Genomic DNA, 14359 nt, shown 5'->3' with positions numbered 1-14359 from the left:
GAAACCATGAGAATGGGAGAAGTCACACAGGGAATTACACAGAGTGAGAAGACCAAGGGCAAAATCCTAGAAAAACATCAACACTGAAGAAACAGGCAGAGAGAAGTGCTTCTGAAGGAGACTGAGAACAAATGTCAAAGATGTAGAAGAAAACCAGGAAAATGTGTCACAAAATAGAGACAACCAGTCAGTGTCAGATGGAGCGGAGAAGTCAAATAAGATGGAGTTCAAAATGCTGTCCATTAGAGTTAGCAACAGGTTGTTGGTGATCTCGGAGAAAATATTTTCAGGGAAGTTGTAGGGGTGGAAGCTGGAGTGCCATAGGATGGAGACTGGATGGGACATCAAGGAGTGGAAGCAGCAAAGGCGGACAATCTCCCATTGACCAAGTCCATCCTCTTGGTGTCAATAAAGAGATTGGTTCTTGGGTTCTAGCAGTCTGGATCCATTCAGAAGATTGAACACACAGTGATTTAAACACAGAAGTTTAATACAAAAATTATTAAACTATGATAGTAGAATAACTTTAGGACATAAGAATACTCTTTATGGTATCGTAGGGCAGATGGAGACTGATAAATCTGGAAGGGAACCCTTTCCCCGAGGCTGTGGTTCAAATCTCATTGGACAAATGTGTCTTTGAACCCACTGGATGCCAGAGAAGTTGCCTGATTTACTGGCCAGAGCTGGTCTGCAGTCACAGGATGAGCAGGAACGAACCCTCTGGAGTGCAGGCAGTACTGGCGAGCCACAACTGGTGGCCAGTGCATGGGTGTGCAGTAGCAGTGGGACACGAGGTCTCCTGCAGCTCAAGTGGAGGTCTGGTGTCCCTATGGGGAGGAATGTGAGGTTGGCAGGAGCACAGCATCAAGAGGACTATGAGAGACACACCTGGGGCGGGGGTGAGCACAAACTATCTGGGAGCCAGTGCTGACAGGAGGCCTGGAGCACAGGATGTCTGTATGGTGAGGGCAGCAGGAAAATGACCACCATACCACTCTGGGGCTGTAGTGTCCCTGAGGACATTGCCTTCTGGGTGAATGGCTGAGGCCAAGTACCACCAGATGTCCTCACACCCACACTGCTGTTCCACCATGCTCCAGCCAGAAACCTTGGGAGAGCCCCTTCCTCCCGCAATGTCCCTCCAGCGCTCTCTACTGAGAAAGCTTAACATCATGCTCACTTTAACAGGAGAAACGCTTAAAGCAATTCCATCCATGATCACAGAGCACATATTTGAAGGGTGAATTTGGAGCTGACAATCAGTTGATAGTGGCACAGACTATATGCAGCTTGCTACTTTGTTTACCCAAGACCTTTCTTTCTGTGTCCGGTAAAGGTGAATGAAATGGAATATAGGAAGCACCAAGTTGGGAGATCACAAATTTGTAGCAGCTCCACTTTGCAGAGTTGTTTACTTTTCAGCAGTTTTAGCCACTGCAGTACAAGAATAAAGCATGTGGACATAGTATTGATCCAGATTTGGGTTTTACTTGTAGGGGTAAAGAGGGAGATAGTAAGCCATGTGCCAAAGTCTTCAGTGAAGGAGAGGAAGTCACCAGGAGACAGTAGGTGACATTACCAAGGAGCGATAGAAGTGGAACAGTGGAATAACAGCCTGGGAAGGATAAGCTTTTACTAGAGTGGGAAGGATCAGCGATTTGGATACAACTGAGGAAAGCCAGGAGGCCAAATCCTTCTTTTGGCCCAAAGATTTGAAGATGTAAGGAAGTGAGTTAGTGATGGAATAAAGGATCCAGAGGCCATAGTAAAAGGGAAAGGGGGTGGTCAATAGTAGATAGCCCCTGAGGTGAGGCATTCCATAGCAGTAAGAGCACGACAGGGAAGTTGTGCCTGGCCTTTCAATGGGGAAGTTGAGGAAAATGCCCAGATGACAACCATTGGCCTCAAACGACCTCACTTTGCCACAAGTCTTTCTGGTATTTCAAGTGGTATTTCTGGTCTGAGATGTGATGAGGGCTGCCACAAGGCTTGCAAGAGCACGGGGAGAGTCCCATTCAGGACAACGGATTTCTCAGTGTTCAGAAGCATGGTCAGGGTCCTGGTTGGGAACCAGGATGCTTTTGAATTTTTTATTTAATTATTCATTTTTAACTTAGATATTCTTTCTGTATAAGAATAATGTAACTATACTGTAGAAACTTTGGAAAGTGAGAAAAAAGGAAAAAAAAATTCCTACCCTAATGTAACAATTTAGGAGTGTCTCCTTCTAGGGCTTCTTTCCTGTGTACATTTACAAATATTGTTATTCTCCTAGTGACACACAATTTTATATGTTTTTACTCAACAAATCATAAACATTCTTCATGTGGCTATATGGTCTTCATAGCTGTAATTTTAAAGTTTTGTATAACAGTTCGTTTATCGGATGCATCCTCATTTATTTCTCTGTTCTTGGTCTGATTTTCTCAGAATTGTTAATAAGTTGCTCAGTGAACTTGATTTGTGATCATGACTGTGTATGCTTATCCATTCATTTTTGTGCCAGAGTCATTATTTTTTAAACTCTGGTTTCAAAATCATAGCTATTCATGAAGAGTTTCCTAGGCTACATTTTGAATTCAATACATCTTTGATGACATCATACTGAAATGTCTTTTGTTCAAGAGGGAGGTACATAACTCTTTCTGATGTTTCTTTGACTCAGCATCAAAGGCTTTTATGCATTTTTAGTCTTTTTTAAGTCAGAAGCAAAAGAAGATAAAGGAGCTCAATGTCTTTAGAAATAGCACATTTCTATAGTGGCTATAGATCTGGAGGCTTATTCATTATGAGCATTTCTCACACCACCCCCATGCCTACTTTCCCCAATTCAACTGCAGCTGCCTCTCTCAGTGTTTCAGTCCTCACCTGCAAAACTGGATAAAATGTTAACGTAGAGTAACATGAACACAAAATTGTGTCTTGGGATGGATTTTGGTTACCATATCTGGAAAACCAAGGTTTAAGATTGAGGAGACTGGATATTCTCACTGTAGAACTAAAGAACAGGGCAGGAACGGGGGTGAGAGGAGGCCTTGAGGAATTAGTGCTCAATCAGTGAATCACTGGCTTAGAGACTCTATACTCCCTGAGTCTAGGGACAGAATTAGTCTCAGAATCTGAAATGGTGCCATGCCCTCAGGTTGGGAATAAGTAATCTTATCTGTAAAGGTTAGAGAAATTCAGGGCAACAGAACCAAGTAAGTGGTCCTTTCATTATCACTATAATACCAGAACTTTGTCAGAAGCGTGCTGGAGCTGACTGGCCCAGATCCCAAGAGCTGACTGTTAAGTGTTATGGAATTTGGCTGCTGGTTGACTCACGTTGGTACTTTGAAACCAGCTATCATGGGAGTATTTACACTACAGAAATCAGCACCACAGAATTACACCACAGAAATGCTACAATTCAGGATGTACCCCTCCACCCTCCACCAGAGATCTGGTTGTTAGACATTTACCAGCACATCTCTGATAGTACCTTCACATTTATCAATAGGCAACCTCACATTTTCTCTTTTTGTTGAAAAGTCAACCTCTCTGAGCCTCAGTTTTCTTATCCATAAGATGTGAAACCCAGAATTTAGATCTGACAGAGATTTTAGAAATTATCTAGTTCAACCTTTTTATTTCACTGATGCTCTCAGCTCTGACTAGAAGGTAGTTCATTTTTTCTTCAGAGGCAGAATCCACGGAGGCAGGATAACCAGCATGCTCAACCAATCTGAAGCAGGATTCTTGGCAGTTGAAGCCTGAGGTGTTGTAGAGCTTGTCACATTTAGGGTTTTCATAAATCATGTTGATGGGCGAGGCAGCAGCAGGAAACTGAAGACACGGAGTGAAGGCCTCGACTCAGAGGCCCGGGAAGGCCAGTGGGGTCCCAGGAGAGTCATTCTGTTATTCCGGGAAGAAGCAGCTGGGTTCCTTGGTTTGATGGGTTAGAGTGGTAGCTGATGGATTGATGATAAGGTCTAAACCCAGGCCAAAATCAGGATTTTCACTCAAACAGATGAGACAATCATCTGCCAAAGTCCAGGTGGTAGGACAGGAGATATCAGAAAACAAAAGTCAGTTTTCAGAAGTCAATGCTCATGTTCAGGGGAAAGAAGTCTAGTCATTGATAGCACTGGAGACTCCAGGGCCTCTTTCAAATTGTCCAGCACAGACACTACACACACAACATCAAAGCTTCACATTTGCCAATATAGTCTTCTGGAATGGAAAGTCCACTGCACCCTTTGCCTTAGTGATGTAGAGCCTTTGCAACCAGGAAAACGCTCTCGATTCCTAGTCCAAAAAGATCCTTGAAAGACATCTTAGGAAAGAAAAGGGGGTATGTATTTTCCCCCTTAGATTCTTCTATTCTTTTTATGACATGTTAACTTCTACTTCCGTGCTTTTTCTTCATTCCAATCAAGGTTGCAGTTAATTTTGATTGCAGAAACCTATCGCAGAATTGGCTTGCTGCCTAAAGTTCAGATTACAAGTTCACTAGCCTTTCTTTACATGCTAGTAGTCAGAGGAACAATTAAATCCTGTTTGTATTGAGCAATTAAAAACAATAAATCCCTTTTCATTTAAGTACAGGTATGCAGTTGACGGAATGGAACTCTTTTAGGCACCATGATCAGATAAAGGCTGGCATGAAGATAGAAATCCGGTCTCTGAGGAACAAGTGCTGGTGGAGACAGTTCACATGAAATTGGTGAGGAGATCAAGCCATTTAGGGGCCAAAATCAGAGCCCAGTTGATGCGAACTAGAGTTTTTAATTCAGAGGAACATTCTCAGATTACCTTGATCAGAGGCAGCATTACGCTAAGAACACAGGGTGAACTCTTCAAGTGATGTGGATTTGGGGAAACACCATGAGCTACATTATTACAGAGGAATTGGTTTAGAATAGTCTTATTTTTCTAGTAGCTAAGTAATGAAAGAAAGATGTCGTGTCGACAAGTATCACTAATAATAGTTAATGAATATTATCCTCTCATGAAACAGGAGTCATTAGCCATAGTTTAGTCATTCTAAGCTCTCTAGTACCAATGTCAGAATTCTCTACCTTACAAGTCCAATACAATGAGGCACACTTAAGTTTATTTGATGTACAGTTTGCATGGGATTTCTTCAATGTTGGAAGGTTGCTTCAGCTCAGTAGTTTCCCATGTGCCTGAATTTATGCTGTTTTGTCAGTGTCAGCTCTATTCCCTCCTTATTGCCAAGTTCATAGGTCATACCTTTCTTTGGAATTTCATTTGTTTCTATTACAGGATTAAATTATCCACATCATGCCAAATTAATCAGTATTTGGAAAAATTAATACCTAAATTAGATCATATATTTTTTTTCTTGAGTTTGGCTTGTGTTGAAGAGAATTTGACTCACTGCAACTTAAATGGTATTTGATAAACGTTTATTTGGTATTTTACTATCTAAACCATACATCAACAGCAATAGGTCTTTTTTGAAAACTAATAGGAATTTGCTACAATGTTTCACCTTTCTGCATCATCAGGTGCATTTTGTATATTGATGCTTTTGCATATTGATGAGATGCAAAATGCGTTATGAGAATATTGATATGATGGATTTATATAGTCAACTTTTCCCCTCAGAATATCTACCCACACATATACATGATGGAAAATGTTTTTCAGCTTGTTCAATAATAGAAACATAATATTTTGATTGGTGAGGGTCCCAGAGTGGATGAAAAAGATGGCAGTGGACTTGAGCCACTGGACACAAATTCTGTCCTATGACACACTAAACAATACTAAATCTGTATGACCAACATGCTAATTATAAAAGACGCCATCTGTGACGTTCACTCAAGGAAACAGGATTTGGGTGAACTAATAAAGTTGAGATGAGGACAACACACAGCCTGAAATTAGGCACAGGGTATTATTAGTCACGGGTGCTAAAGGCAATGGGAAAAAATATACCTGGGAAAGAGGAAGGTACATGGCTAGTGTAAAATACTGCTGGCTACAGAATTGAAACTGTTTTGTCTTAAGAAAGCATATCTTATCTGGCCCTGTGGTTGCTGGAAAATTAGGGAATTGATTGATTGCACTTCACAACTGATGGACTGTGTGGAATGTACCAAATGAGCACTGATGTAAAACAGCTGTTTGTGTATTCCAACACCAGCATCAAGGAGGCCAAATAAAATTAAGATGCTCTGCCATAAAACAAAGACATCGCTGTAATCATCAGGATGCTTTTTACACATTGTCCTAAGATCATTGTGTAATTGTCTGACCCTCTTGATAAATTCTTCTCTGCCACTGAGCCAGTTCTTTAGAGAAATTAAACATCCATGATTTAATGTTGAAAGATGGAATGAGTTTTACAAATTGGTAGCCATGCAAGGCAGGCATCGGTGGTGGACAAAGCGGTACTTCTCCATCAGTCCTGTTCAGTAGCTTCTCAGTGCCTTCCTCCTTCATCCAATAGTGTCACAACATCCACACCAGCTAGCTGTCCCCTGGAACCATAATTCAATTCCTGAGGATGTTAGATAAATTCTGAACTATTTGTTGTGGCCATTGTTCATGTTTCATAAATGTTTCTAGGATATTTCTACAACATCTAAACAGTAAATAAGCTAACTTACTTATAGTCAGCCTCACTGATTCTTGTTCACAGCCAATTGAACACAAGTCCTTTTCAGGAAGAAAGATTCTGGAATAAATTAGGAATAATTGGGTTTAAAAAAAATCTTAGACCAACTTTGGTCAAACCAACCTAGTCAAATTTTTCTTGTCTTCTGAAGTTTGAATTCTTCATTAATTAGAGTTAGGGTGGAAATTTAAACTCCAAACCAGATGAATTCGTGTAAGTACCACATTCTCTAGCAGACAAAGCATATTTGAACATTCTATCCTTAATTTAGCACCTTTAAGAGGTTCTGGTTGTTTATTCAAGGGTTACAGGAAACTTTGAAAGATATTATCTATAAGACCAGGAGAAAAATCAGCTATAAAGTTAATATTTAATTCAAAGTATTTCTGCCCTCAGATTTGAACACTTTTCTGTTTAGCAGAAAATGATTACATTTTAATCATCATTTTGATTTTTTTTAAGCAACAAGTTTTTGTTTATGAAGTTTCCAGCAGGTGCTAGTGAAAATGACACATCTTTGTACTAGTTCAAGACTTCTGCAGATCACTTCTCAATCATCTACCACGATAAACAGGAACACTGAGCCTCAAGGTAATTGCTGCTGCTGCTCTCTAGACAAAGTCAATTTCTGTAACCAGGAACCAAGAAATACAGGGTCACTGGTTGGGGAGTGGGAAAAAGTTTTATCTGGTTGAGAGCAGAGAAGCAGAGGAAAATGAAGGCTGAACTGTAGAGCTTTGTCTTCAAGGTTAAAGGTGCAGAGTTTGGTTTTAACTCAAGAGAAAGGCACAGAGCATGGTTTTGTTCTGCAACGCTGGATTCACTGTAATGATGGACATGCCTGTGGAGATTTTACCAGCAATTCCAAGGCTGTCACCAGGAAATATGGAATCAGGAAAATATTAGTAAGATAATTTGACTTCTAGAGTGGAGAAGTACTGTACAGATGGAGGAATAAGCTCTCCACCCACCCATATTTTTAATCAAAATAAATTCTTTAATACTATCTTTATATTACATTCTCTTCCCTATGCAATACCACGGTTAGAGGACAATTGTTTTGAAAAATCTTGTATGTCCTGTCACTAATTTAGCAGTTCAGTTTCCTTAAACATGTGTGTTCACCTTGTTTGTACCTATAACTGCCCCAGGCCATTTTCATTGCTTTCAATACCATCTGTTTCAACTTGAATTTAGCCACTATTTTTAACCCAAGTGTTAATTGCCTCATTAACACCACAAAGCTTCTCCCACAGCTATTCAGCACTTCCAAGCAGCAATTAATTTATCCTGGCCTAAGGGATTCCTCTGGCCTCTGGCCCTCTCCAGATCTCCCAGAACTACCTTTTTAAAGGAACGCCTGTGGTTAGTTAGCCCCAGCTGCTTTTAATTCTTTCACTGATGGCTGTTTCCCCCGAGCGAGGGCTACAATTCAGCTTAAAGGACCTAGATTCTTATTATTTAGGAAACCATTTTTAAAGGACCAAGTAAAGACAGATTATTTTACAAGGTCTCATTACATAGTTCAAAAAGTGACGGGTGTGGTGAGAGCGGAAGACAAGACTGCAGCATTTATAAAGCCCTTACACGCATCAGGAATTGTGCAGAACACTTATATGCTCTCATAGTCAATATTCACAATACCTACATGATACAATTATCCCAATTTAGAAAAGAGGAAATAGAGGCCCAAACTTGAAACTGGGGGCCAATTTGCTTCAACTATACTCAGTTGTCTATTTGCAAAAGTAGGTAGCTAATGCATTACTAAAGTCCACCCTATCCAGAACATCTCTGCTGCTTGGGTCACCATGGTAACGGATGGGGCGCTTAAGTTTTTCAGGAACTGAGAGTCAACTCCTTGTCCAGTTCAGGCTGGTTAAGACCACTGACTCATCAAGTGGACCTGCACGGATGATACTTTGACATCAGGGGCCGAAAACTCCACCCTCAGATCATATTAACGTCACCATCTTGTGAACATGTGTCTTATGAAGTGCCATGAAGCTTGACTACGCTTGCGCAGATCACCAATCAATTACCTCACCTCTCCTCACCTCCAATCATCTATTCCACACTTCAGACCACCTGCCCCTCTATACCACAAATCTCCCTAGTCCCCATTTTCTGGGAGGTGGATTTGAGATTGGTTCTCTGGTCTCCTCACTTGGCTGCTTATGAATAGCAAACGCCTCCTCTTGGTGATTGGGATAATCGAGCAGCGGGCAAAACAAACCTGGCTGGTGACAGCTTCCAAGAGGGAAAACTAGGAATAAAATCTACGTGTGCCCAACTCTGACCATGCGCTGTTAGGAGGTAAGAGAAAAGAGTGGTGATAGGACATTGAGTGAGAGCAGGATGACAGTCTGGACAAGACGGGGAAGAGCAGAGCTGACTGATACCGTGTTCATGTCACAGAGGGAGCCGCTAATTTTCATCATTTATGTGCTTGGTGCTTCAAGCTCAGACACTATTAGAAGGCAAAGTTCTACAAGCAAGACAGCCCAATGACAGAACCCAAAGAGAACTTATTTCCCAAGACTTTTCTGGAGAGCTTCAGACTCAGAACAAACAATTCAAGATAGAAATTTCAGCTTGACCACAGAGATTCCTTAGTATGCTATGCTGGGTTTTTGGATTTAAAGGATCTTTGATCTCCTTCCCACTTCAGAAAAGCTTTTAAGGCTCCACAAAGGACTGCTGGGAAGGCAAGGATTTTGGTAAGGTCGGTCCTATTAATTTTGTCATTAATTCTAATGAATCATCCCCATAAAAATGCAATTCTCTCACTTTGTTTTGATAATTATTAGAGAAAGAAACATTTGTGATCAAATATTTTGAACTAAAGTGGCTGCATTGCTATCATAAACACACAACAAATACACTTAACAATCTCCTGTACTAATTAAAAAGATTGAAAAACCTGGAAAGGGGAAATAATGTTTCTGAGAACAGAGCAGACTGAAGATTCTTGCTTTCTTAATAGTAGTGGTAGTAGCTGCTAACACTTATTGAGGGCTTTCTGTATGCCAGGGACTTTTCTAAATGCTTCAACTTATGTAACTCCTTTTAATTCTCATAATAATTCTATGTGATAAGTACTATTATTATCCCCATTTAACATATAAGAAGTGAAATAACTTATCCAAAGCCACACAGCAGTAAGCAGTGGAGCTGAGGATCAAACTGCAAGGCCCCTTAACAACTCAGCTGTGCACGAACACCATTATATTTCTCTGATTCAGTTAATTAAGTCTTAGGCCTACAAAGTTCACTTTTCTAATATTTGGGAAGATATTAAGGCCTCCTGACCGAAAAGAAGTTTTAAACAAATTTTCAGAGCCCCAAACTCCTCAGGAAGAACACTGCGTGATAGTCTAGAAGAGGTCTGCTAACTTTGCTGTAAAGGGCCACATGGTAAATATTTTAGGCTTCGTGGGCTGTACAGTCTCTGTTGGAACCACTCAGCTCCGCCATTATAGTGCAAAAGCAGCTATGGACAATATGTAAACCAACGAGCATGGATGTGTTCCAATAAAACTTCTTTACAAATGCAACCAGCGGGTCAATTGGGCCCAGGTGCTGTACTTTGTCGACTCCTGATTCAGAGCATTGGTTTTCAATGCATGATCAGGAGCACTGTCTAGGCACTTGTTGGAAATGCAAATTTGGGGACCCCTATTCCAGACCTAGTGAATCAGAAACTCTAGGGTCCCCACCTCTGTGTTTTAACAAGCCTTCCAGGTCATTCTGATTCATGCTATCGTTTGAGAACCATTGATCTAGTAAAAGGGAACCAACGTTCATTGAATAGCTGCTTTGTGCCAGGTGTTTCCAATATTTTTTCCTCACAGTATCCTTACAACAATCCTTTCAATTAAGTATTATTCCCTCTTTTACAATTTGTGCAGCTAAGGCTCCAAGAAGTTAAATGACTTGGCAAAAATTGAACAACAATTACATAGTGGAGCTGAGATTCAAAGCAATGGCTGCCTGACTCCAAAACATACCTCAGCTAACATAGCTTCAAGATAATCTTGGAAATGAATCTATTCTCACCTGCTGAATTTACAGTTGAAGGAATTAGGGACCAAATAAATTCCAGAGATTTACTCCAGCCTATTTCTCATTGCTCCCAATTCAGTAGTCTTTCCTTTGCACGATGTTGGAATTGCAAAGTGAGCAGAAATCCCCTTCAAGCTCTGGAACAGAATGTGATTACACCTAAACAGGCAATTCCAGGCACTGCCTGGAATGATGGAAAGCTTCTACTCCTTCCAAGGGAAATCTAACAGGTTCTATGCTGCTAAGGCAGATGCTGGAACTGTCTAGTCATTGCCCCATAACTTGGGTCCATGAACATAGTGCTGGAATTTCATCCAGCGTCTCCCCAGTTCCTGGATGTAAAGGCAGAGAGGTGATCTCAAATGTGTGTTAAAAATTTTTTGAAGAAGGAGGAAAGGTATTTATTGACTTTCTACAAATGCTAGAAATTATTCTATCTACTTTGCATATATTAGCTCAAATAATCCTTTCAAGAACCAATGAGGTAAGAATTATCCCATTACATAGGTGAGAAAACCAAAAGGTAAAATGAATGTAACTGAATTGGCCCATGTCCTACAACTGTCTGGGCTCTGTAACCTCAAAGCCCTTGCTTCTCCCCAATGCTGCTGCTGTCCAAGCCCAGATGCCTCCTATTACTTAATGACCTCAGCTGTGAGTTCATAATTTAGAGAGCTGGTCATGTGTCCTCTACCCTAATAGAGTTGCGATATCCCAAAAATAGTGTGCTTTTGGTTGAAAGGTTTTGTGTTTAAATTTTGATTTTACCTCAAAGGAGATTGTTTTTTTAATGCAAACAAAATCAACTCCAGAAATGTGAACAAAAACAATGAATATGAATGAATTTGAAGGATGCTTACCAACACTCCCCAGAATTTGGCGTTTTGGAGCATAATACAAGATCACTTTGTCATAACATCTTTCCCTTCCCCCAGTCTCAGTGTTTTCTCATACATAACTCTTAAAAGTCCCAGCCAGGGGCCCTTAAAGCAATATTTTCCCCATGTAATGGTTTCCTGCACATACAGTTCAAAAACCCCATCTCCTGGAAAATATTATAAAGAACTTCCACAGTATTAGAATGTAACTCACACTCCTTAAACATCAGTAACATTACTTAAACATATCCCCATGTTTAAAACACCTCTTCCTGTAGTTGCTTTTCCATAGTTTATAAATATCCTTCCCCTCCAAAAGATTTAAAAAGGAAAATGAAGTGTGAAGTTCCTGCCTACAAACCATATATTTTAAACAAAATCCAACTGAAGATATTTTTAAAGCATTGTTTCACAAGGAACTTAAAAAATGGAGAAAAAATGATCCCTCTTTTCTGTCAGTTATTACATTAGTTTCCTGGAGCTGCTATAATAAAGTACCAAAAACTTTGTGGCTTAAATGACAGAGACTTATTCTCTCACAGTTCTGGAGCCTTAAAGTCCGAAATCAAGGTGTCGGCAGGGCTGTGCTCCCCATGAAGGAGTAGGGAGAAGCCCCTCCTTGCCTCTGCCTAGCTTCTCATGGTGGCCGATGTCCTTGGTGCTCCTGGCCTTACAGTTGCACCACGGCAGTCTCTGTGTCCATCTTCACATGGCCTTCTTCCCTGTGTGTCTGTGTCTCTGTGTCTGAACATCCCTCTCCTTTCTCATATACAGACACCAGTCATTGGATTGAGGGCCCACCCTAATCCTATGCTTTATCATAACTTGATTATATCTGCAAAGACCCTATTTCCAAATAAGGTCACATCCACAGGTACTGGGAGTTAGGAGCTCAACATAACTTTTGGGGGGACACAATTCAGACAACTACAGTTATCAAGTAAATAAACATACCTATACATTACTTCAGGCATAAGAATAAGCTACAAGTACTTCAAAATCTTCGCTTATATGAGAATTAATTTTTTTCTAGAAAACAATCTTGGTCTATAGTTAGATTTTTGGTTAATAACCAAAGTATGTATATTTATTGCTTCTGATGGGCATTTATAAAAATTACCATTCTTTATGTCCTTAAAAATTATTCAATAATAATAATTGTAGTAATCACTATATATTAAGATCTTTTTTTGCCCAGCAAATATGTAATGCTATTGATTTTTAATCCTCACAATAATTCTGTGAAGTCAGTACAATTATTATCCACACTTTACAAATGAGAAAACTGAGGCCCAGAGATGTTAAGTAGCTTGTCCATTGTCACACAGGTAAGTAGTAACTGATGAGGCCAGGATTCAAGTTTTAAAGTTGGCCAACATCTATTTCTTTGGTAAAGAATGCCTATTTCATTCCACTGAGTCTGGAAAGCACATGAAGGTAGTTTGGACTGAAGAAGATGGAATGCCAACATGTTACCTTTCATTGGAGTCTCCTAGGCCAAAGTAACTGGAACAGGTGTCTTTTTCCGGTGTTCACTCGATAGCGAAGATTTGTCAAGCACACTTTCCATGGGTTAGGCACTAGGGATTTAAATAAATAAATAAATAAGATACAGACTTTAAAGCAGCCTACCCTCTAATAGTCACCAAGCTAGCTAAAGGATGTTAAATCATTATGAATTCTTCCATCTTCTGCTATAACTCTCAAAGCAAACCATAGGACTTTCTGTTTGTCTTTGTGCAACCCAGATTAGTTCAAATTAATATGCATCCACATCATACAAATAGCAGAACATGAGATAGTCAGAGACAGGTCAGAGTGGGGAAGTAGGGGGAGAGGAGAGGAAGGCCAGGAGAGGAAGGAAAAGAGGGTGGGGAGGAAGAGGGAGAAGGGAGTGAAATCGGTAAACTTGCAGCACCAAAATGTTCTTTTAGATGAGGGCTAGTATTTAACACATTTAGAGGGGAAGCCGGAGGATACAAATCACTGTGGACCTTTGGTTCAGGGTCACAGCCGCCTTAGCCCCCAGCCATATAGGAGGAATGCCACGGACTGGATGAAAGCAGGAAGCTGTTCTGCAGAGTTATGCAGCAATGGACATAGTGTAATTTCTCTCCAACAGTGGCTGCCCCTGAATGACTGCCAAAAGAATTTCACAATCTAATCCCCAACTGCCCTTCATTCCACAACTGGTAAAACTGAAACCTCTAGTGGAATAGTGATGGCTTAGAGTTGTACAGCAACAGTGCTTTTTACTTTGATTCCTGACAGCCCACAGGAACACCCAAACATACTCATTGTTATTGCTCGTGTTCCTCCAGTTGTGTCAGCACCAGTTTCATGTTTGTGTTTGGTACATTGTAGGCATTTTACTTCAGTGTAACGTGTGTGGCACAGAGTTATTTCTAGCCTACTGTAGCCGAGAGATAATGCTTACACAGGGTGGAAGAAAAAGAAAGAAATCATTTCATCACAAGATTAAACAGATGCTCATTCCCCCCTCAAAAAAAAAAAAAACCTTGAAGTTTTTGATAAGTCACTTTGGAAACAAACATTTTCTTTACCACAACTTTGATTCCAATTCTAAAATAACTCAAGGAAGAGTCAAAATTAATGCTATTCACATTTATTTTTTTAAAATTTAATGAAGCTATTTAAAGGTAATAAAATAGAAAGGAATAGTTTGTGCATGAATAAGTCGTGATCAATTTTAAGTGTGTTAATGAATGAATAAAATTATCACTATCATGAATAAGTGGTGATCAATTTTAAGTACAAGTGTTAA

General features: G+C 40.1%; 1 long non-coding RNA gene across 1 annotated transcript in view; it reads right to left on the bottom strand.

The window, feature by feature from the left end:
• LOC123277574 (uncharacterized) overlaps positions 1-13681 on the bottom strand; it is a 58172-nt gene extending 44491 nt beyond the window's left edge. Inside the window, exons 1-2 of the long non-coding RNA XR_011494833.1 lie at positions 13569-13681; positions 13051-13154 (exon numbers count right to left, since the gene is read on the bottom strand). This is a non-coding gene — a long non-coding RNA (uncharacterized lncRNA). The remainder of the gene's footprint in view (positions 1-13050; positions 13155-13568) is intronic.
• Positions 13682-14359: the final 678 nt, after the last annotated feature.

This window comes from Equus asinus, chromosome 16 (assembly GCF_041296235.1).
Source record: "Equus asinus isolate D_3611 breed Donkey chromosome 16, EquAss-T2T_v2, whole genome shotgun sequence".
NCBI lineage: Eukaryota > Metazoa > Chordata > Mammalia > Perissodactyla > Equidae > Equus > Equus asinus.
Note: the sequence above shows the minus strand (reverse complement) of the source record. Positions and strands in the feature narration are given on the sequence as shown.